The 23,222-nt window shown below is 41.7% G+C and overlaps 1 protein-coding gene and 1 pseudogene across 3 annotated transcripts in view; one reads left to right on the top strand and one right to left on the bottom strand.

Moving 5' to 3' along the window:
• LOC136149621 (ribonuclease SLFN12-like) overlaps positions 1–4,306 on the top strand; it is a 32,188-nt gene extending 27,882 nt beyond the window's left edge. For 2 of the 3 annotated variants that reach the window (XM_065910039.1, XM_065910040.1), the window contains exons 6-8: positions 991–1,160; positions 1,824–1,931; positions 2,808–4,306. The gene's annotated coding sequence lies outside the window, so the exon portion shown is untranslated. The remainder of the gene's footprint in view (positions 1–990; positions 1,161–1,823; positions 1,932–2,807) is intronic. The other variant, XM_065910041.1, reaches the window with a different exon arrangement.
• A 4,226-nt stretch (positions 4,307–8,532) lies between these two features.
• On the bottom strand, positions 8,533–12,682 carry LOC136150184 (schlafen family member 5-like; annotated as a pseudogene).
• Between the last annotated feature and the right edge of the window lie 10,540 nt (positions 12,683–23,222).

The following is a 23,222-nucleotide window of genomic DNA, read 5'->3' as shown; positions in this document are numbered from 1 at the left end:
TAACATCCAAAGTATATAAAGAATTCATTCAACTCAATAACTACAAAATAAAACAATCTAATATTAAAATGGGCACAGAATCTGAATAGACATTTTTCTAAAGAAGACATACAGATAATAAAAGGTACATGAAAAAGTGCTTTAACATCACTAATCATTAGGGAAATGAAAATCAAAAACACAATGAGATAGCACCACACACCTGTTAGAATGGCTATCATCAAAAAGACAAGAAATGACAAGTTTTAGTGAGGATTGAAAGAAAAGGAACACTTGTGCACTGTTGGTGGGAATATAAATTTGTGCAACCACTATGGAAAGTAGTATGGAAGTTCCTAAAAAAATTTAAAGTAGAACGACCATATGATCCCACAGGTTCACTTCTGGGTGTTTATTCAAAGGAAGAAAAAAGTACTAACTGAAAGATACATGACCCCTATGTTTATTGCAGCACTATTTACAATAGCCAAGATATGGAAGAAACTTATGTTCCTATATTCTGTATAGCCATTAAACACACACAATGAAACATTATTCAATCATAGAAAAAGAAGGAGATATTGCCATTTTTGACAATATGGGTGGATTTTTAGGGCATAATGTTAAGTGAAATAAGACAGAGTAAAACAAATATTATGTGATCTCACTTATATGTGGAATATGAAGACAAAAACCAACCAATCAAAAAAGCTCCCAGCTCATGAATACCAAGATTAGGGGTGGGATGGGGTTGCAAAATGGATAAAGTAAGTTAAAAAGCACAAAATTCCAACTGTAAAATGAATAAGTCATGGGATGTTATATACAGCATGGTGACTATGGTAATGAAAGTGAAAGTGAAATTTGCTGAGTCACGTCCAACTCTTTGTGACCCCATGGACTATGCAGTTCATGGAATTCTCCAGGTCAGAATACTGGAGTAGGTAGCTGTTCCCTTCTCCAGGGGATCTTCCCAACCCAGGGATTGAACCCAGGTCTCCCACACTGCAGGTGGATTCTTTACCGGTTGAGTGACCAGGGAAGCCCAAGAAAACTGAAGTGGATAGCCTATCCCTTCTCCTTCAAATTCCTGGATCTTCCCGACTCAGAAGTCGAGCCAGGGTCTCCTGCGTTGCAGGTGGATTCTTTACCAGCAGAGCTACCAGAGAAGCCCAACTATGGTAATACTCTATTGTATATTTGAAGGTTGTTAAGAGAATAAATCTTAAAAGTTTTCACAAGGAAAAAAATGTTGTAATAATGTATGGTGATGGATGTCAACTAGACTTACTGTCCGGTGGTGATCACTTTGCAATATATAGAAATATCTAATCACTGTGTTGTATACCAGTCGCAAATATAATGTTATATGCCAATTATATTTAAATTGTAAAAAGTCAATAGAATAAAAAGAAGATACATGTATAACTGAATCATTTTGCTGTACTCCTGAAACTAACACAACATTGTTAATCAACTATGGTCCAACATAAAATGAAAACTTTAAACAGTCAACAGAATATTTTCTGTTACTACCGTGAAAGTAATGTGCACTTTTTTCTTCATTTTAAGATTTTTTTTCTTTGTCTTTGATGTTTAACAGTTTGATATGCTGTGCCTATGTATATGTTTGTTTCTATTCATCCTGCTTGGGATTCACAGAATGTCAATTCACAGCTTTTTCTGTCTTGTCAGCTTTGGAATTTTTCAAAAGTTATCTCTTAAAGAAAATATTACTCATTCTTTCTCACATCTCTCCATGTTGTGTATACATTTGACGTTTTTGTTGTGTGCCATGTGGCTATTTTTTAAACTGAATTTTCACTCTTCTTTTTCTCTGAAAGTGGAAGTAAAAGTGAAGTCACTCAGTCGTGTCCAACATTTTGCGACCCCGTGGACTGTAGCCAACCAGACTCCACCATCCATGGGATTCTCCAGGGAAGAATACTCGAGTGGGTTGCCATATATATGCTTAAATCTAAATATTGATTTTATCAGCCTTCTACTTCACTAATTTTCTCTTTTGCTGTCTAATTTCCTGTTAAACCTATCTGGTAATGTCTAATTTCAATTCAATTCTAGAATTCCTACTGGAGTCTGTCAATTCTTTGATGATTTTTTTCTCCCTCTTTTCCTCTTTTTCTTATGCACAGAAATAATAGCTTGTCTGATAATTCCATTATTTGGATTAACTTTGGTCTGTTTCTGTTGTATGGTTTTTTCCTTCTTGGTCTTCACCATACAGTCCTGTATTTTGGCATACCAGGTGATTTTCAGTTAAATCCTAGACACTGTATGAAAAAAGGTGTAGAGGATCTAGATGATACTGTCTTCCTCTCAAGAAGATTCATGCTCTTCTTTGCAAGGCCAACAGAGTAACATATGATTATCTTAATCCAGTTAGAGACTTAGCTACTCGAGGAGAGTTTTGACAGTTTTGTTTATCTCTGATTTGTATTTGCAAATCTCTAATTTGTCTAAAGCAAAGCAAAGCTGGTTGCCTCAGCTTTAAATTGCCTTCAGACAGATGTTTTATGTATGATAATGGCCTTTTCTAACTGTTCTCAGTGGAAATGTTGGTTTGCCACATGCTACTCATTACTGCATACCAGTTTTGTGCACTAGTAGCAGTATTTCAGAATAAAATTTAAAATTTCAGTAGATAACCAATACACTCATTTGATTACATTTTAATGGGAAAAAGCTGTAATTTTTATCTGAACTCAAAATATTTTTATTGTGTCCAATTGCTTGTTGTACAGCTTGATACGTCATAGGTACCTAAAAAGTATCCAGATGAACTCTATGCTTTTCTCTGTTTCTTCCAGGTTTAAGGAGACCAAAGAGATGTAAACATTAATTTCAGGGCAGAAGACCTGAGTAGACATTTTCCCAAAGAAGACGTAGAAATGCTATTAGGCACGTGAACAGATACTCATCATCACTAATCACTGTATGTGGGCTCAGTCACTTCAGCTTGTCTGACTCTCTGCGACCCCATGGACTGTAGCCCGCCAGGCCCCTCTGTCCATGGGATTCTCCAGGCAAGAATACTGGAGTGGGTTACCATGCCTTCCTCCAGAGGATCTTCCTAACCCAGGGATCGAACCTGTATCTTTTACGTCTCGTGCATTGGCAGTCGGGTTCTTTACCACTCGTGCTACCTTGGAAGTCCCACTAATCATTATGGAATCATTATAGAAATGCAAATTAAAACCACAATGTGATATCACCTCACACCTGTCAGAATAGCTATCATCAAAGTAAGTAAATACAGTTGCTCAGTCGTGTCCGACTCTTTGCGACTCCATGGACTGTAGCCCACCAGGCTTCTCAGTCCATGGAATTTTCCAGGCAAGAGTACTGGAGTGGGTTGCCATTTCCTTCTCCAGGGGATCTTTCCAACCCAGGGGTTGAGCCCGAGTCTCCCGCATTCCAGGTAGACGCTTTACCATCTGAGCCACCAGGGAAGCTATCATCAAAAGTATAGTACAAATAACAAATTTTGACGAGGATGTGGAGAAAAGGGAACCCTTGTGCATTATTGGTGGGAATGTAAACTAGTGCAGCCGTTATGGAAAACAGTATGGTAGCGTCTCAAAAAACTGTATGTATGTATTGTTGTATGACTCAGCAGTTCCACTCCTGGGTTTATATCCAAAGAAAACAAAAACACTAATTCGAAAAGATACATGCATCCCAATGTTCATAGCAGCATTATTTGTAACAGCCAAGATATGGAAACAACCTACGTGTCCATCAATAGATGAATGAATAAAGAAGATGTGGTACATATATACACAATGGAATACTCCTCAGCCATAAAAGAAGAATGAAATTCTGCCATTTGCACCAACATGAATGGACCGCAGCACACCAGGTTTCCCTGTCCTTCACAATCTTCTGGAGTTTGCTCAAACTCATGACCATTGAGTCGGTGATGCCATCCAACCATCTCATCTTCTGTCGTCCCCTTCTCCTCCTGCCTTCAGTCTTTCCCAGCATCGGGGTCTTCCCCAGCGAGTTGGCTCTTCACATCAGGTGGCCAAAGTATTGGAGCTTCAGCTACAGCATCAGTCCTTCCAATGAATATTCAGGGTTGATTTCCTTTAGGATTGACTGGTTTGATCTCCTTGCCATCCAAGATATTCATCAAATACATGTAGAATCTAAGAAATAAACCAAACAAGTGTATAACAAAATAGAAACAGATACAGGGAACAAACTAGTGGTTACTAGTGGGGAGAGGGGAAGGGGCATGGGATTAAGAGGTGCAAACTACTCTGTATGACATAAATAAGCAACAAGTATATATTATACAACACAGAGAAATATAGGCATTATTTTGTAATATCAAATGGAACATAATTTGTAAAAAATTGAATTACTATGTTGAACACATGTAACTAAGAAAATATTGTAAATAAACTATACTTTGATTTTTAAAGAATTTTTAAAAATCATCTGCTTTCTTTATTTCATTAGGAAGACCTGCATTTGTATCTTTTTTTTTTTAAACCATTGAGGCATTTTATTTGCATGCACGTAGTACATCCCTAGAAAAAGAATCCAAGGATTTTCCCTCCTGTGTGTTTTCGTCTTGTTTCTTCATGGTCCATGATGTCAGCTGAGATTGTCAGAACAATGAAATCAAACTGACAGGATGGGAGAAGGTTATTCTGTCATTTTTCTAGCTCTTTGAGTTGCTCATCAAATCTCGGGCTGACCACTTGCCACTTATTCAGCCTGCCTGTGAGGTCCACAGTTTTACCAGCCTTGTGATTATCAATGATTTCAAATTCGCCAATGTAACTACGCTTCATCATCATAATTAGAAACCTGATGATGACTTTGGAGCATGGCCTGATTGGAACCTGTCATTTACCTCTTTCCTTTTGCCATTGTTGGTATTCCAGAGCATCAACCAGGACATTCGTGCAGCATTATGGCAGCACTGAAAGATGGCAGGAAGAGCTCTTCTTGCATTTTTAATAGCATGTTCCGCCTGCCAATGCAGGAGAGGCAAGACATGGGGTTCGATCCCTGGGTGGGGAAGATCCCCTGGAGAAGGAGATGGCAACCTGCTCAGTATTCTTGCTTGTGAAATTCCACAAAAAGAGGAGTCTAGCAGTCTACAGTCCATGGGGCTGCAGAGAGTTGGACATGGTTGAATGACTAAGCACACACATGAAACATCTGCCAGGCAATAACTCAGAAAGCCATGAAAAAGTAGATTTGAAAAGATGCAACATGTCATGACTGATGAAACTAAGAATTCCCACAATGACAACAGAGACTAATATGAGAAGAAAAAAAAAAATCACTGAAAGGACAAAAATTGCCCAGGAATTTTTTCTGGATTTTGTTGGTCCACTTTCTGACTTGCTGCTTGGATTGCAGGGGCCTCCCCACTCCCTACCCTTGCATTCAGGAATAGAGTGTTTTGATGATGATATTTAATAGAGTGGTTTGTGATGATATCCAAAAGCAAAGAGCAGTGCAGGAGGTCAGAGAAAATTCCCCATCTAACATCCCTTGTGACTCTCTGGGGGCTTTCTGGACTTAGGGTGTGGATGGCACTTTAGAGGTTAGAGTGCACTGTATCTGGAACATGAGGAGACCCATGTGGCAGAGCTATGCCAGGTCTTTTTAAAAAAAGGATTACTCCCGCAAGGGGTTGACCTTTTAATAAACACAGCAGACAAAGCTCCTGAAACAAGTGAGGAAGCAAAGGGTGCGGTCCAGAGCAACAAGATATCTGAGGAGCTGGATGAACACATCAGGTTGGACGGTGATGTCTGCTCCAAACTTGGGAAGGGAGGTCACTTTTGAGATCACTCTAAGAAAAGTCAAGTTTGAGATCACTCCAAGGGAGGTCATGTTTGAGATCAGTCCAAGGGAGGTCACATTTGAGATCACTCCAAGGGAGGTCACGTTTGAGATTACTCTAAGGGTGGCTGGGACAAGTATTGCACAGACTCTTATACTCTCTCCAGCCTCCAGGATGGAAACATGTCTGATTATTCAGAAGGATGATAACTGAAAGGAAGACCTCCCATCTAAGAAGAAACTATGCCTGTGTGTGAAACTAGCTGTTCTAGGTGCTGGGAATCCTGTGGCAGAGGCGAACTCGAATACATGAACAAAGGACTATAAAAAATGGCAGAGCAAAATATGGTTGTAAAATGGGCAATTAAAAAAAAAAAAGCCTTGCTTTACTCTCCTCCTTCCTGCTAATTTTCAGTCACTGTCTCCATGGACGAAATCAACCAGAATTCAGGTGATGATATCATCCAGGCAGCCTCTTGGGTCCAGAACAGGATGGAGAATGGATCCCAGAGGGAAGATGTTCACAACACATCTTCTCACCCTCCTAAGCATCTGTTCTTATCCTTCCTGTGGGTGAAGGGTTAATGTCCCCAACATAGTAAATGAAGATATCATACCGTGGTGTCAATTCAGTCAAATGTTCATCTGAAACCAAAAATGTCATCAATCCCTAATCTTCTCATCAGAAGGAGTGGGGGAGAAAGAAACATCAATTAGCACAAATCCTGGCTGCTCCTGCCCCACTTCTGGAGCTGACCTTAGGCCTCAGGTGGTAATTATAGCAGCCTTCTTCTCCCATCAACTCCTCCAAGTTCTGCCCGTCTCAGTGGGGTGGGAGTCTTTACCTCGTGGGGCTAACCTTTTATTCCTGTAGGGTCTTAGTCCTTGAAGATCTCTCATTCCACCCCAGTGATTGTTTGCTGACCTAGAGAAGTTCCCTTTGGCATTATCTTTCAGGGTAACCCGAGTGGGGCAGAGGGAAGCAGCCATCCGTTCTGGTTGAAGGTAGTGCTGTGAGTGGAGGGAAAGCCAGTGAGAGAGTGGATGGAGATGCTATGGGAGTCCGAGTTGCCTGCTTTTGTAACTTGTTTTGGTCTTGCAGACCCGCTTGTCTCCAGTCTCATAGAAATGAGTTCCATTTTATGATGGAATTCTACTCTGTACCTTCACTGTGTGATTCAGTGGATCAGATGACCCCTAGGATGTGACGGGATGCCAGTGCACACAGTTACCTGGTGCCCCGTGGTCTGAGATTCAGTCTCAGTAGGACTCTGTGGGAAGCCAGAGACTGAATGCACATGGACAGCACTCGCTGGCAGGAGTGAGTGTGGTCTTCCTCCAAAACCACAGGGACTGTTATTGGGGCTTGTTAGAGGCTTTCTTCAGAACTCTGTCTTCTAAAGAGCCTTCCATTCCCACTGGGTCTGCTGGGTCATCGTGTGAAAATGGCCAGGCATCTTGGCTTTGGTCTTGCTACAGAGTCCTGCTCTCTGGACAGCCTTACTGGTCACCAGAATGTAGATTAGAGCTGCAAGTCCACAATTAAGAGAAACAAACCAACCACGAAGCTTTCCTCTTTGTTCATTTCAGTTCAGTTTCTCAATCGTGTCCAACTCTTTGTGACACCATGGACTACAGCACACAAGGCCTCCCTGTCCAACACCAACTCCCAGAGCTTGCTCAAACTCATGTCCATCGAGTCGGTGATGCCATCCAACCATCTCATCTTCTGTCATCACCTTCTCCTGCTTTCAATATTTCCCCAGTCCTTACGATGAATGTTCAGGACTGATTTCCTTTAGGATTGACTGGTTGGATCTCCTTGCAGTCCAAGGGACTCTCAAGAGTCTTCAAAAGCACAGTTCAGAAGCATCAATTCTTCTGCGCTCAGCTTTCTTTATAATCCAACTCTCACATCCATATATGACTACTGGAAAAACCATAGCTTAGACTAGATGGACCTTTGTTGGCAAAGTAATGTCTCTGCTTTTTAATATGCTGTCTAGATTAGTCAAAGCTTTTCTCCCAAGGAGCAAGCATCTTTTAATCTCATGGCTGCAGTTACCAAAAAAAATCTTTTGCAGCCCCCCAAAATAAAGTCTGTCACTGTTTCTGTTGTTTCCCCATCTATTTGCCATGAAGCGATGGGACCAGGTGCCATGATCTTGTTTTTTTGAATGTTGAGTTTTTAAGCCAACTTTTTCACTCTCCTCTTTCACTTTCATCAAGAGGCTCTTTAGTTCTTCTTCGATTTCTGCCATGAGGGTGGTGTCACCTGCGTATCTGAGGTTATTGATATTTCTCCTGGCAATCTTGATGCCAGCTTGTGCTTCATCCAGCTTGGCATTTCTCATGATGTACTCTGCATATAAGTTAAATAAGCAGGGTAACAATATACAGTCTTGACGTACCCTTTCCTATTTGGAAGCAGTCTGTTGTTCCATGTTCAGTTCTAACTGTTGCTTCTTGACCTGTACACAGGTTTCTCATGAGGCAGGTAAGGTGGTCTGGTATTCCCATTTCTTTAAGAATTTTCCAGTTTGTTGTGATCCACACAGTCAAAGGCTTTGGCGTAGTCAGTAAAGCAGAAGTAGATACTTTTCTGGAACTCTCTTGCTTTTTCAAGTGCCCTCTTTGTAGTGGGCACTGAAAAGTGCTGCAGCTCACTTCTTGGTTTTTACCCAAAGAGGTTCAAGACACGGGGACTTCCCGTGGTGGTCCTGTTCACTTGGCCTGGAGGGTCCGTCCAAAGCAAAGCTCAAAGTTGACTTTCAGGTTGAAATACTAGGACCCAGAGGCCGCGGTGCAGAGCTGCGGAGGAGACACTTATGGGTCTTCTGTGCCTGCCGGTCATCCGTGTCCAGACCCACCTCCCATTTCAGAAAGCCGGGGCTCAGGAGGTGGCCTTGAGATCCACCCCTGGGTCTAGGCCTCCATGTGGCAGCTACCTGGACCTCACACCTTCTGCCCATTTGAGGAGCCGGAGGGCCCATGAGTTGGAGGAGAGGCCTGTGGTGGTCAACCTTTATATTTTCTGGAGCAGAAGTTCAATAGGCAGCAAGAGCACATAAATATGTTTGGAAAAGGCCCATTGAAACCTTTGAGAGTGAATTTTTAAGTTTAAGATTTAAAAAATCTTTACATTATCTGAATTTGGGGAATTGCTAATTTTTCTTATTCCTTAAGACATGATTTTTATAAGACAAGACTTAGTCTAATGCAATATATAATGTGTATTTAAAACTACAACCACAGTTTAAAAATCCTGCAGTCTCTCCTTAAATGTCAACATTGACTGTTATCTTTGGCATAGATTAAGGGATTGAGTCTTTGTCTTTTCTCACAGAAGATCAAAGGAGTGTTTTATAAACTGCCTTAAAATCATTACTGTTTTCAAACCATTTAGTTCCTAACATTGTATATTTTATTTAGTGGTTTGGATCTGTGTCTAAAAGAGTTCTGAGCAGGCTCTGAAGCCACACTCCTTGTCAAATAGGACTGGAACCCAGCGGCACTTCAGATTAGAATTTGAACCCAAGATCCCTAGTTCAGAAGGGGATTCAAGCCCACTGTTTTTCAATTAAAACAGCTCATCTGGTGTCAGACTTATTGAAGCTCAGGTTTTGTCTCCTAACAGAAAGAAGTCAACGTGAGGCAAAGCAGTTGGCAGAGTGAGTTTATTAGCATAGGATGCTTATGAGACATACTAGTGGGCAGGCCAGGGAGTGCAACCCCAAGAACAAAGAGGGCTACATTTTTGTAATCAAAGAAAGAGTGAGGAGGGGAGAAGACTATCATTTTCTCTTTCTTGAGTAGACATCAAGTCTTGTTACCAAACATTAGGTCTGTGTGCCTGACATACAGTGAGGCCAAACAATAGCAAAACATTAGTTTGGAGCAGAGAGAGGTTTATTGCAGGGCCATGCAAGGAGATGGGTGGCTCATGCCTTAAAAACCCTGAACTCCCAGAAAGTTTTCAGCAAAGCCCTTTTATAGGAAATGTGAGGAGAGGGGTGTGGTTAGTTATTGCAGACTTCTCAGTATCAGGTCATGGTCAGATCACAATGTCCCTGTAAACCTCCACTAAAGCAAATGTTGTTCTCTGTTCTGACAAGAAAGGGCAAGGTCCCAAGACTCAACTTTCATTTTCCCAGGCCCAGGCCCTGGCTAAGAGAAGGGTCTCCCTGTGCAGGCCAGTTACTCTGCCTGGGAGCATTCATCCAGTACTTGGTCTGGGTTCTCTCACCAGGGCCCAGGCCTGGCTAGTGGGCGGCCCTGGTGAGGGCTCTGGAGCTCTGCAAGGTACAGCTCTCAGCCTGTCCCTGGGAACCCCAACTCACCTGCCAGTCCTGAGGCTGGAGGACCAGGAGGACCCTGGGGAGAAGGCCATGATCCACCTTTCACCACACTCTCTGCTGCCAGGACCACTGCAAGGCTGACTGCTAGTGGAGTGGGACCTCTGGCTAAGGGTCGAGCGCTAACAACTGCATGCCTACGCTGCCCTTGTTGCAGGCTTATATAGTTAATTTCTCCTCCATCCCTGTATGATATAACCAGGACTGTTAGGGTGCTATTCAGATCATATATATTAGCAAAAGGGTGGTAACATATTCTAGAATATGGTAATTCATCTCAGGTTTCAGTATAAAGTCCCCTTTTACCTGGTTTCTTTCTCCTTTCATCTATATTCCTGTCTTAGCTAAATGCAGAAATGCTGCTCTTCACCATTTCTGACTTCATGGAACAAGATTCAGAACCCATGTCTGTTGTCTTGTGTTTTAACTGTAAGGTCTTGTGGCTTGAGTGTGTCTAGTGCTTAAATGCACCTGGTCTCACTTCAAGGTAGAGTAGATTGTTGCTAACTTACTGGATTATTTTCTTGAGTGGTCATTACCTTAGAACAGTCTCCCAGGCCCCCTTAAAATTCCCTCTCTTTCTTTAACCCTTTAGTGGTATTTTGAAACAATTTAATTATCCTTCTCTAGACCTATTTCATTTTCATTGCTGAATAATATTCCATCATGCGAGTATACTATATTTATCCATTGTTGTATCCATAGATAATTTTGTTGTTTTCTGTTTGGGACAATTGAGGACAGTTAATCTATGTGTACATGTTGGCATATCTCTAAATCATTTAAAAAATTATGACTAGAAGAAGTGAAGGTAAATGAATATAGATGTCTAAGAAGACCCTGAAATGGACTTTGCTTTTCTGGACTTTTAAAGAAGTTACCATTGATTTTCTTTTGTCTGATTTTATCTCAGAATTTCCTTTTCCAAGGTGCATGCATATCACCTTTTTGGCCTCTAGTCATGGTTAACATCAAAAGTCATGACTTTTGAAAGGAAAAGTGAAGAAAGAGAGGTTTGATTGTATATTGGTTCAAAAATGGAAGTGGGGTTGTGAGAAAGATTTGATCATGGAACCATTATAAGAATGGGGAGGCAGGGGAAAGTGGCAGTAAATTAGAGAGGACACATATGCACCTGTGAAAAAGGAATTTCCTGAATAAGTAAGTGTGAATTCATAATCAGAAAGAAGGGAAGCAAGACACTTGAATGTGAACACAAGAAAGGGTGTGAAGATAACAAATTGTTAAATCAAACAGCTTTATGCACCAGCTTCTAGTAGGTCTGCTAAGCCAGGGCATCTATTTGTGGAATGAAGGATATTCAAGATAGGCAGAGGGAAAGAGGGGCAATGACCCACTCACTGTGTCTATAGGAATTAATAAATCAGGCATCTGCAAATCAGAAGGTACCTTTCTTTCCCTAGATACTAAAATAACCTCCCCTTCCTCCTTCCCCACCTCCTCCCACCTCAGCAAACATGAAAACCACTGTTGATTTTGTTCCCTGACCTCAGTCTTCTTACACCATCCATGCTGCCTGTTCTTTGTGGCCAGCTGTCTCACACACTTGTCCTTCACCTGCCTGGAATTAGGCAGAAACGCTACACAGCAGAATCATTCCACTTCGACCGCACAGACATATCTATCCATGGAGGGCCTCCTGAATGTTCACTTCAAGGAATTTGATGGCATATTTTATCTCACACCTCTGAGTTCAGAAGTGATGGACTGGTAACTTCCTAATACAGTGATCAACAGAAGCACTCATGGCGGTAAGATCTAGTTTCTCTTTTCACTTCCAGGGACAGTGACTCGATGGGTCTTATCTTGCACACCAAAAAATAGGTACCCTCCCTCAGTGTTTATAAATGCAGAAACACCTGAGGAGATACTCAGTAAAGCACTGTGACTCCTTTGTTGAGAACATTTTAAATTCAACCTGTGTGGACTTGAAGTAAGGTTGAGTTTTTCCAGGCACGGAAGGCGGTGAGCACCATCAAATAAAGCAGCAGCTGAAGCCTCTGTGTTACCTTTATTTTGTACATGAACCTGAGCTTTCTATGGATTTAACAAATTAGAACATTTCTAAGAGTCTGAATCCTGCCTTTGAGGATGGCCAGTGCTTCCTGAGAATTCATGACAACAGTAGATATTCGCTGTCTGTGGTTCAAAGAGGAGCAGAGGTAGCAAGTCCTATAACAGAGGCCTCTGATGGTCCATGATTTCACAGAAATCAGAAAGACATCTCCCTGGTGCAACTCATCTGAACAGCCTTTTGAAAGCTGAAGGCAGATACAGTCATACTCCACGGCTTTCATAATTGTAGACTTTGTTCTCAGTCTGAGCCTTGGTCACTCCCCCTCCAGAATTCAGCAGGCGGATGTTGCATGCATGATACTTTCTGTTTTCTTCTGCAGTTGAGAGTTCATTCCTCTCCTGTGCTCATTCCTAGGGGTGACTTTTCCTGCATTTAAAACATACACAGCAAAACTCATTTTCAAATCAGTCTTGAGACTCATACTCTCAGCAATTGTCCTGTTCTTTCCCTGAAATGTTCTCCTAAAATACAGGAAGATACACCATTAGAATACGACAAGCACAGGGAAGGCAAGCAAATTACTGTTTTGAGGTTACTCTTCTGAAGTTGGTTCACTTCATTTATTCCCACAGAGTTTGAGCCCAGATTCATACATGGATTAAGTGTGGAAGACAGGTGGAGAAGCCAAGTCTGACATGAGCCCATGGCCACCAGAAAAATGGTCAAGAGGTGATTTTTCTGCTCTGATTTTGGTAACAGTTTCTGCAACATTTTCCTTAGACCTGGAAAGCTTTCAGGGTCAGGGTGTTTCTAGGGTGCACTGATGTGTATGGCTTTTCTGGGTGCTTTGTCTTTCCTCTCTCACTTAGACCTGGGCAATCTCAGATTATTTTATAGCCCAAGTTTTGAAAGGAGCAAATCTGATTGAGTTGGTCATTTATCTTTGTTGAAATGGAACACATTCCTTAGCTTTCTCTGGTCCGAGCAGTTCCCATCTTTGTGAGGGAAAAAAGTATATTATATATTTAATGTATTATATTTTATGTAATAAAAATATATCATATACACACACACATTTAGTTTGTTTGGAACTAACAAATTATTGACTATTTGTTGGGAACAACCAGGCTGACAGATTGAGGTGTGTTTCATCATTTACAAAATGCAATCCGGTTGTCCCAACAAATAGGACTGGAACCATTGGATAGCTACATACCAAAGAAAGGAACTTTAATTCGTAGTCTTTACACCATTTACAGAAGTGTACATAAATGTGTCATAGACCTAAATGTAAAGCCTAAAATCATGTGGAAATAAATGAAGACTGCCCAAATGATAACAAGTAGACTTCTGTTTACTCAGAGTTCAGTACATCAAGAGAACCAGACACCATCCTTTGTTTGTGATAGCAGAAACTCAGAAGATTTATAGTGAAAACAGAGAGAGAGGGCTCAGGGATGACCTGGTTTGAGGTTGTTCTAAGGAAGCTGCCTTGTGGCTCAGCTGGTAACAAATCTGCCTGCAATGTGGGAGACCTGGGTTTGATCCCTGGGTTGGGAAGACCCCCTGGAGGAGGGAAAGGCCACCTACTCCAGTATTCTAGCCTGGAGAATTCCATAGTACGGTCCATGGGGTCACAAAGAGTCAGACGTGACTGAGTGACTTTCACTTAAGGAAGCTGGAAGTGGGCTTCCTGGAAGTGAGTTATCTCATGTCACTGGTTTGGAGACCTTATCTGGCTTTGTTTGGTTGTGCAAGAGTTGGAAATGGGAGAAGCAATTTAGCAGCTGTTGATCAAGTCCTGACCAGTTTTGACCAGTTGATGCAGGGGTTGTGGTTAGGTTGGGAAGTCAAAGTTGTGAATCAGGTTTGAGTCACAACTGAACGCTGTGATCAGAGGTCTGTTTTGATCTATGGTTTGGCCAGTATCCATTTGTATATTTAATCTCTCAACTTCCAAACTTCTGGAGGAAAACAGAGAATTTTTACCTTGGGTTCAGCAAACAATTCTTAGAGCTGACACTAAATGCACAAAACATAAAAGAAAAAAAATTGATTTATTGGACTTTAAAAATGCTTCCTTAAAAAAAGAAGGCCTCCTTAACAGTGAAAGACACTCTTAAGAGAATTAAAATATGAGCCCTTGACCAGAAGAAACTATGTGTAATTGATTATATGATAAAGAACTTGTATCTCAATTATATATAGAACTCTTGAAAGGCAAAAATAGGAAAACAATTTAAAAATGGATAAAAGAGGGAATTCTCTGGCAGTCCAGTGGTTAGGGCTCCACACCATCACTGCAGGGGGCATAGGTTGATCCCTGGTCAGGGAACTAAAGATCCCACAAGCTGTGAGGTACAGTAAAAAATTAATTAATTAAATAAATATCTTTTTAAAAACTATAATGAGATAACATTATTTAGTCATTAGGAAATACCAATTAAAACTACATACCCATTGGAATGGTGAAAGTGAAACCATACCAGGCGTTTGCAAGGTTATGGAGGAAAGGGAACTCTCATATTGTTTTAGCCACGTGTTCCGGAAAACAAACTCACTCAGAAGGACAATGCAGATAGTGGAGTGCAGTTTATTACCCCGGTGGGCCCAAGACAGAGTCTCCTCTTAGCCAAAGACCCCGACCAGTTTTTGTGAAAACCTTATAAACCCTAAGTGTACGTGCTCAAACCCACATCCCCAAATTCCTTGAAACTAGTCTGGACAAGTTAAAAGAGAGATAAGATCAAAGTTAACCCATGATTCATGTGCCATAAGCCTAGATAGTTAACAGTGGACATTTATCAATAGGCCTGTGGTCATACCCCGATAAGCATAAAGGGATTTATTACTTTGTTCTGGTACAGAGATAATTAGCATATTTTTTTAGGCCACAGAGAGTCTAGGTACAAGTCCTGAGACTCCTTGGGGGTGGGGTGGGGGCGGGGTCTGGTTTTCCAGTTGGTATGTCATTTCCATAGACACTGGGCATAGAGCTCAAAGTCCACAGTTCAGCCCAAGATGGAGTCCTGCTTTCAAGATGCAACCTGTTCTGTTTCCTCCTTCAATATACTTCTGGTAGGAACTTTAAGTACAACCATTTTTGGAAACAGTTTGATATTTTCATACATTTACTGTTAAGACCCAGTCTTTCCACTCCTAAGTGTTTACCCAAGAGAAATGATAGCATATATTCAAACATAGACTTGTACACGAATGTTCATAACACTTTTATTTGTAAAAGTCATAAACTGGAAAATCCAAATGCCCATCAACAGAAACAAGTTTTAGTTATCCATATGATGAATTATTGCTCCCTATAAAAAAGGAAAGAAGTAATGGTACCCACAACATGAATGATTCTCAGAACAATTATTCTGAGTGAAAGAAGTCAGATGAAAAAGGAGTGCATATTTGATTCCATTTGTATAAAAGTCTAAAAAGCAAACTCTTCTGTAGTGACAGGTAGCAAATCAATTATTTCTTGCAGATGTTAGCAGAGTATGGAAAAGTGGGAGAGAGAGATTGCAAAAAGGATGGTATGTATGTTCAATTATCTTGATTGCAGTAATGGTTTCATATGTCAAAATTTGTATAATTTTACACGTTAAATATGTGCAGGGGACTTCCCTGGTGGTCTAGTGACTAAGACTCTGAGCTCCCAAAGCAGGCACCAGGCTTAATCCCTGGTCAGGGAGATAGATCCCACATACTGCAAATAAGAGTTTCCATGCCACAAGTGTAGATCCCACATGCCGCTACTAAGACCCAGCACAGCCAGATAAATAAATAAACAAATATTTAAATATGTGCAGTTTGTTGTTTGTCAAAAATACCCAAATAATGCTATTAAAAACTACATACATGAATGATTTTGAGAAAATGAGCAAAAATATTTTATCAAACAGTAAGTCCCCTGCATATGAAAGATTTCCGTTTCTTAAGTCCAATTTGTAAGTCCAACAAAGTTAGCCTAGTTACCCAACTAACAATCAGCTATATGGTAGTGTGCTGAAATAGGTGTAAATACTTTTCACACAAATAAAAAGCAACCCAACACGAAGAATAAAACATTTTTAATCTTACAGTACCAGCTCCATCACACTGCTTTTACACTCATTTCCTGACATCCTGGGCTTGAAATGAAGATACTCTACTACCGTCCTCTGTACAGTACTGTGCAGTTAGGTACACCAAAGCACAACCACTTGGAGAGGATGCTCACTGTTGACCAAAAAAAGGATATACAACTTGAGAGTTGTGAGTTAAGTTTTATTTGGGACAAAATGAGGTCTGCAGCCCGGGAGGCAGCATCTCAGATAGCTCTGAGAGACTGCTCCAAAGCAGCAGTGGGGGAAAGTCAAGATATAAGGTTTTGGTGAAAGAAGAGTTCAATACCATGAAGCACTCAATTTACAAAAGGTTTTTTGTTAGTCATGAGGGTCTGATGTCACCATGAAGGGATTTAATGCTTCTCTAGATATGAGGAGATGCAAGGATTGAGATCATAGAGTCTGCTCCCAAAAACATGCAACTATCTATAGACCTGTCCCACCAGATTCCTGGAGCACAGAGTGCCTCACTCCATCCTGAACTCCCTCAGGGGTTGTTGAAAGTCACCAGCCATAGCAGCATGGGGTTCAATCTCTGTAGAGGCAGATGGCAAATGCCTTGTCATTGGCCATGCTCTTCAGTTCAGTTCAGTTCAGTTCAGTCGCTCAGTCATATCTGACTCTTTGTGACCCCATGAATCGCAGCATGCCAGGCCTCCCTGTCCATCACCAACTCCCGGAGTTTACTCAAACGTATGTCCTTCAAGTTGGCGGTGCCGTCCAACCATCTCATCTTCTGTTGTTCCCTTCTCCTCCTGCCCCCAATCCCTCCCAGCATCAGGGTCTTTTCCAAACAGTCAACTCCCCGCATGAGTTGGCCAAAGTACTGGAGCTTTAGCTTCAGTATCAGTCCTTTCAATGAACATCCAGGACTGATCTCCTTTAGGATGGACTGGTTGGATCTCCTTGCAGTTCAAGGGACTCTCAGGAGTCTTCTCCAACACTACAGTTCAAAAGCATAAATTCTTCAGTGCTCAGCTTTCTTCACAGTCTGACTCTCACACCCATATATGACCACTGGAAAAACCATAGCGTTGACTAGACAGACCTTTGTTGGCAAAGTAATGTCTCTGATTTTTAATAGGCTGTCTAGGTTGGTCATAAATTTTCTTCCAAGGAGCAAGTGTGTTTTAATTTCATGGCTGCAATCACCATCTGCAGTGATTTTGGAGCCCAAAAAATAAAGTCAGCCACTGTTTCCACTGTCTCCCCATCTATTTCCCATGAGGTGATGGGACCAGATGCCATTGTTAGGTAGGTAGAATAGGGAAAAGGAGTCTAAAATGGCAGTGGATGAAAGACCTGAAAGGGGAAAGCCCGAGAAAATAGAACAAAGGAAGATCAGAGGACCGGAGTGAGAACCTCAGGTAAAACAAACAATGCTCCTGCCTAGGCCCAATTCACATAACACAGGCCCAGGGACAGAGAAACATATAAAAAGAGGAGCCAAAGCCCTCTTCGCTCTCTCTCTCTCTCTCTCTCCCTCTGTTTCCCCTGCGATGGGGTGATCTTCTCTTCGCGTCTTTGGATCGACGTGCCCTCATGCCTCGAAGACGGATTTTCCTGCTATTATCTAAATAAATAGAACTGTAACACTGATTTAATTAAGAGCCATAACACGGTCTGTCCTCCAAGAGCTGTGACCCGCCAAGGGGGCTTCAATGTCCGTCACTCCAAATTTTTGTTATGACGAGAAAAAGAACCGAGGAGCATACACTCGCGTGACAGCATGATCTTATTTTTCTGAATGTTGAGCTTTAAACCAACTTTTTCACTCTCCTCTTTCACTTTCATCAAGAGACTCTTTAGTTCTTCTTCACTTTCTGCCATAAGCGTGGTGTCATCTGCACATCTGAGGTTACTGATATTTCTCCCAGCAATCTTGATTCCAGCTTGTGCTTCCTCCAGCCCAGCGTTTCTCATGATGCACTCTGCATACAAGTTAAATAAGCAGGGTGACAATATACAGCCTTGACGTACTCCTTTTCCTATTTGGAACCAGTCTGTTGTTCCATGTCCAGTTCTAACTGTTGCTTCCTGACCAGCATACAAATTTCTCAAGAGGCAGGTCAGGTGGTCTGGCATTCCCATCTCTTTCAGAATTTTCCACAGTTTATTATGATCCACACAGTCAAAGGCTTTGGCATAGTCAATAAAGCAGAAATAGATGTTTTTCTGGAACTCTATTGCTTTTTCGATGATCGAGCGGATGTTGGCAATTTGATCTCTGGTTCTTCTGCCTTTTCTGAAACCAGCTTGAACATCTGGAAGTTCATGGTTCACATATTGCTGAAGCCTGGCTTGGAGAATTTTGAGCATTACTTTACTAGCGTGTGAGATGAGTGCAATTGTGCGGTAGTTTGAGCATTCTTTGGGATTGCCTTTCTTTGGGATTGGAATGAAAACTGATTGGCAATGCTCTTGTTAAGTGCCAGTTTGTAGTTGACAACACATATGACAAACATATGTCAGACACGTGAACTAACTTTGTGAAATGTGAAACCCAAACGACTCCATTTTAAGCTAGCACCGCCATTTTGAGTAAAACCCCCTCCTGAGGAGAGAAAGAAACTCAACGAGCCAATCAGGGGAGGACAGGAAAGTCCCTCACCCCCTTACTCTAACCCACCAATCAGTAGCTAACAAGACATCCTTAGTTGAAGAATTAACCAATCCCCTTAAGCTTCCCTTCCCGCTTCCCCTGCTAAACAGTATAAAAAAGATTCACTGCTTTCACTCGGGGCTCCTTCGCCTTTGTGTGAAGAGGGTCCCTGCTCGAGCTTGTAATAAAGTTCCTCACTGTTTTTGCATCGATCCGCGGCTCCTGTGGTGTTTGGTGGGATTCCACGATCCGGGTACAACAACTTAAACTTGTGAATGCACATTTACATCTCTGAAAGTTTGAAACTTGAAGATTTGTAAATAGGGGCCTTTGTTGTTCAGTCACCCAGTCATGTCCGACTCTGCGACCCCATGGACTGTAGCACCCAGGCCTCCCTGTCCCTCACCACCTCCTGAAGTTTGCCCAAGTTCATGTCCATTGCATCGGTGATGCCATCCCAACGGATCCAACCAGAAAGTAGAGGCCTTACTGTAATATAATTAGTTCACAAATCAGTAGGCTATTTATGTGCCTGCAATTGATAAGTTTTTTCCCATAGGAACTATATCTCTGAAAGAATTAGTGGTATAGAGTTGAAATTCTGCATACTCCAGATGGAGGTCTTTGCACCCATATTCATTTGATAACAGTCACTGAAGGAGTCTTTTGGACCTAGAAAAGAAAACAACAGTCTCAAAGGCCCTTGCTGAGTCATCTAACTTCGGAGAAAACAAAACAGAACTGTAATTCCGCCCTGATGCTCCAGGCCGGTTGCATTTATCTGGGACTTATCACCCCCTGTCCAGAAACCTTCCACCCCCTACACCTGCCCAGAAGACTTATCATCCCCTGCCCAACTACAAATGTCATCTCAACTAAAGAATACTCAAAATATCCCACCTGATTAACGTTTTCCTTATCGTTTCCACAAATCTCCCTATAAATATGGAGCCTCCCTGATCCCTCTTTTCGCTCAGCCTGGTCGTTAGGCCGACTGTCGCCCCTCCTTGCCTGAATAAAGGTAACCTACTTCTGTTGAGGTCATCTTTCCTTCTCTGCCTCGACCGGAACTATACCTTAAAATCACCACCCCACCCTATCCTTTGTTTTGTATATTGTAAGGTTACACTTCTCACACCTGCCAAGCCCTTTCTCAGTGGAAATCAAGTGTTTGGTGTAAAAAACAGCAGGCCCGTCTAACTACTACTGAAAATTACCTCAACAAAATAGCAGAAAATGCTCTTTCCTCCCTTACAGGTGCATTAAAACAAAAAGTGTTCCATTTCATAAAACTGCCCTTACAGATTTCTTTTGCTAGCAAAGGAATCCTTCAAGACACCTGGTCTTCAGAGGCTGTTACCCTGACCTGTGAACTGTGTATTAACCTTGAGAGATACTATGAATCATTGTTTACTTAATGTCCTGTTACCAAGAAAAGAATACTGAGACCGATTTCTGTTTTCTGATAGACATACACACCTTGAGATTTCATAATCAGGGCACAAGTGGATCATTTTATTTCACTCTTTGTCCACTTGTAAGAATGGCCTAAAATTTGTAATTGCTCATTTTCCTATTTAAACAAAAGACTTGAAGAGTTGTGACATTGAAATGAACACTTTTGACACAGGAAACTGTCAGGCACTTAGTGGCTTGTCTTTCCTGCTTCTCTGGCCACAAGAACTCTCATCTTTGCCCCTCACAGACTGAAATGGAATCAGTTTCTATTTCCCAACCAAGGTAGGCGTAGCTTCCCCACATTCCAACACAGGAAGGTCAGGAAAATGTTAACCACAGCCCCATGTCCTTCTAGCAGCTCCACCCTCTGGAGACCCACTATGGGTCTGGGAACTGGGAGGAGCTACCACAAAAATGCCACTGTCAAGCATCTCCTCCCTACTGTACTAGTCCTCAAGAATTTCCTTCCTGACAGCAGAAGGAAATGGAATCACCAAAGCCTAGCCTCTGCAGACAGAAAACACCAGAGCTCTAGGTAGCTATTTGATGGTGGGAGGCGGGCACCGGGCTTTCCAGGCTATGTGTAATTAACTGAACACTACAAGGCTTGGTTTGGTGAGATTTAGGTCATGGTGCTGGGCATCACATCCAGAGTGAAGGAACACTTGACCATCCATGGCTAGTTTTGAAGACAGAAGGGATCACAAGCTAGGGTGAAGGAGGAAACAGAACAGGCTCTATCTTTTGCCTGACCTTCCTGTATTGGAAGGTGGCGAAGCTATGCCTCCCTTGGTTGGGGAAATAGAAACTGATTCCATTTCAGTCTGCGAGGGGCAAAGTCTGTGGACTTTGAGCTATATGCCCAATATCTATGGGAACGACATATCAACTGGAAAACCAGGCCCCCAAAAGGAAGAGTCCCAGGGCTCTCCATCACCTTAAAGAACACTCTAATTATCTGTGTAACTGAATAGAATCATACACTCTATTATGCTTATTGGGGTATGACCACAGGCCTATTGATAATTGTCCACTGTTAACTACCTAGGCTTAAGGCATTTGATCCTTTCTTTGTTCAGACTAGTTTCAGGGAAACTTACACACTTAGGGTATAAAAGGTTTTCACAAAAACTGGTCCAGGTCCTTGGCTAAGAGGAGACTCTGCCTTGGGCTCGCCGATGTAATAGACTGCCCTCCACTATCTGCATTGTCTTTCTAAGTGAGTTTGTTTCCCAGAACCTGTGGCTACAATGAGAGAATACTGGCAACCTAGAAGCTGGAAGAGCTAGAAGTGTAATCTTCCCTAAAGCCTCCAGAAAGGAAGGCAGTCCTACGGACATCTTGATTTTAGCCAGTGAGACCCATTTTGGACTCCTCATCCCCAGAACTGTATGGTAATAAATTTGCATTGCTTTAAGCCGCTAAATTTGTGGTAATTTGATACAGAAGCCATTGGAAACTAAAATTGTGATTCAGACTACGGTACCATTGTCATTAATTGACATGTCCTCTGGTTCAGCAAAGGATCACAATGATTCCACAAATATCCACAATAGGACGTTTAAAAACAGTTCTCATGATGTGGTCTCAGGAACCAAGACCTTTTCAGAGGAGCCATTAGGTCAAACTAATTTTGTTTTAATACCAAGACATTATTTACCTTGTCACTCTCATTTTTTCACAAATACACAATGAAGTTTTCCAGGGGTTTCATGATACCTGATATTTAACAAACAATACAGAAGCAGATACAAAAATCTAGCTATCTTCCCTTAAACCAGATATCAGAGCTTTGCAGAATTATGAAAGAATGTCACTCGTCTCACTAAAATTTTTGTTGAAAATATGTTTCCATTAAAACATGGCATTAATGTCATTTTTGATAGTATTTTAGAAAGATACTGTCTTTCCCCCCACCTCCCAGTCCCTGGTAACCGCTATTCTTGTCTCTGTTTTATGAGTTTAGCTTTTTAGAGTCCATGTATCAGTAATATCTTGCAGTATTTGTCTACCTCTGTCTGACTCACTTCACGGACCATAATGCCCTGAAGTTTCATCCATATTGTCACAAATAGTAGGATGTCTCCAGGGCATATTTTAATGAAATGATGGATCTAGGACAATCACCAGTGGATGCTGAAACTACAAGGATAGTGGATCTACACCTTGACTGCCCAGGAAAACTGTTAAAAAGTCTCAATGTGGGGACTTCCCTGGGGGTTCAGTGGCTAAGACTCCACATTCCCAATGCAAGGGACCTGGGTTTCAATCCCTGATCAGAGAACTAGATCCCCCAAGCACCAGCAAAGATCCTGAGTGCCGCAGCTAAAACCCAGCGCAGCCAAATAAATACTAAAAAAAAAAGTCTCAGAGTGTAGGCTGCACTCCAGATTAAGTAAATAAGAACCTCTGAGTTGACTGTAAAGGTCCCCGGGTGATTTCAAATATGCAATCAAGGCTGAGGATTAAGAGAGACTTAAGTCCCTTATCAACTAAATGCAATGTGTGGACCTTATTTGGATTCTGATTTTTTGGAAAAAAAAAAACGTAACAAAGCAAAACTTGTGACAGTCTTATCTGATGAAGATATTTGCTGTCATGTATATAAGTAAAATGATATACTGTCTAGATTTGCTTTAAAACCTAGAAAATGGGGCTTCCCTGGTAGCTCAACTGGTAGAAAATTTGCCTGAAATGCAGGAGACCTGGGTTCGATCCCTGGTTGGGAAGATCCCCTGAAGGAGGACGTGGCCACCCTCGAAGGGTGAGGAATTCTTAGGTGAACAAAGAGAGCACAGCGTCAGAGGCACCAAGGACACTTTTTATAGGCTCAGAGATCCCAAACTACA

Source organism: Muntiacus reevesi, chromosome 18 (genome assembly GCF_963930625.1).
Source record: "Muntiacus reevesi chromosome 18, mMunRee1.1, whole genome shotgun sequence".
NCBI classification, from domain to species: Eukaryota; Metazoa; Chordata; class Mammalia; order Artiodactyla; family Cervidae; genus Muntiacus; species Muntiacus reevesi.
The sequence above is the reverse complement of the archived record's forward strand: the minus strand, read 5'-3'. Positions and strand labels throughout refer to the sequence as shown.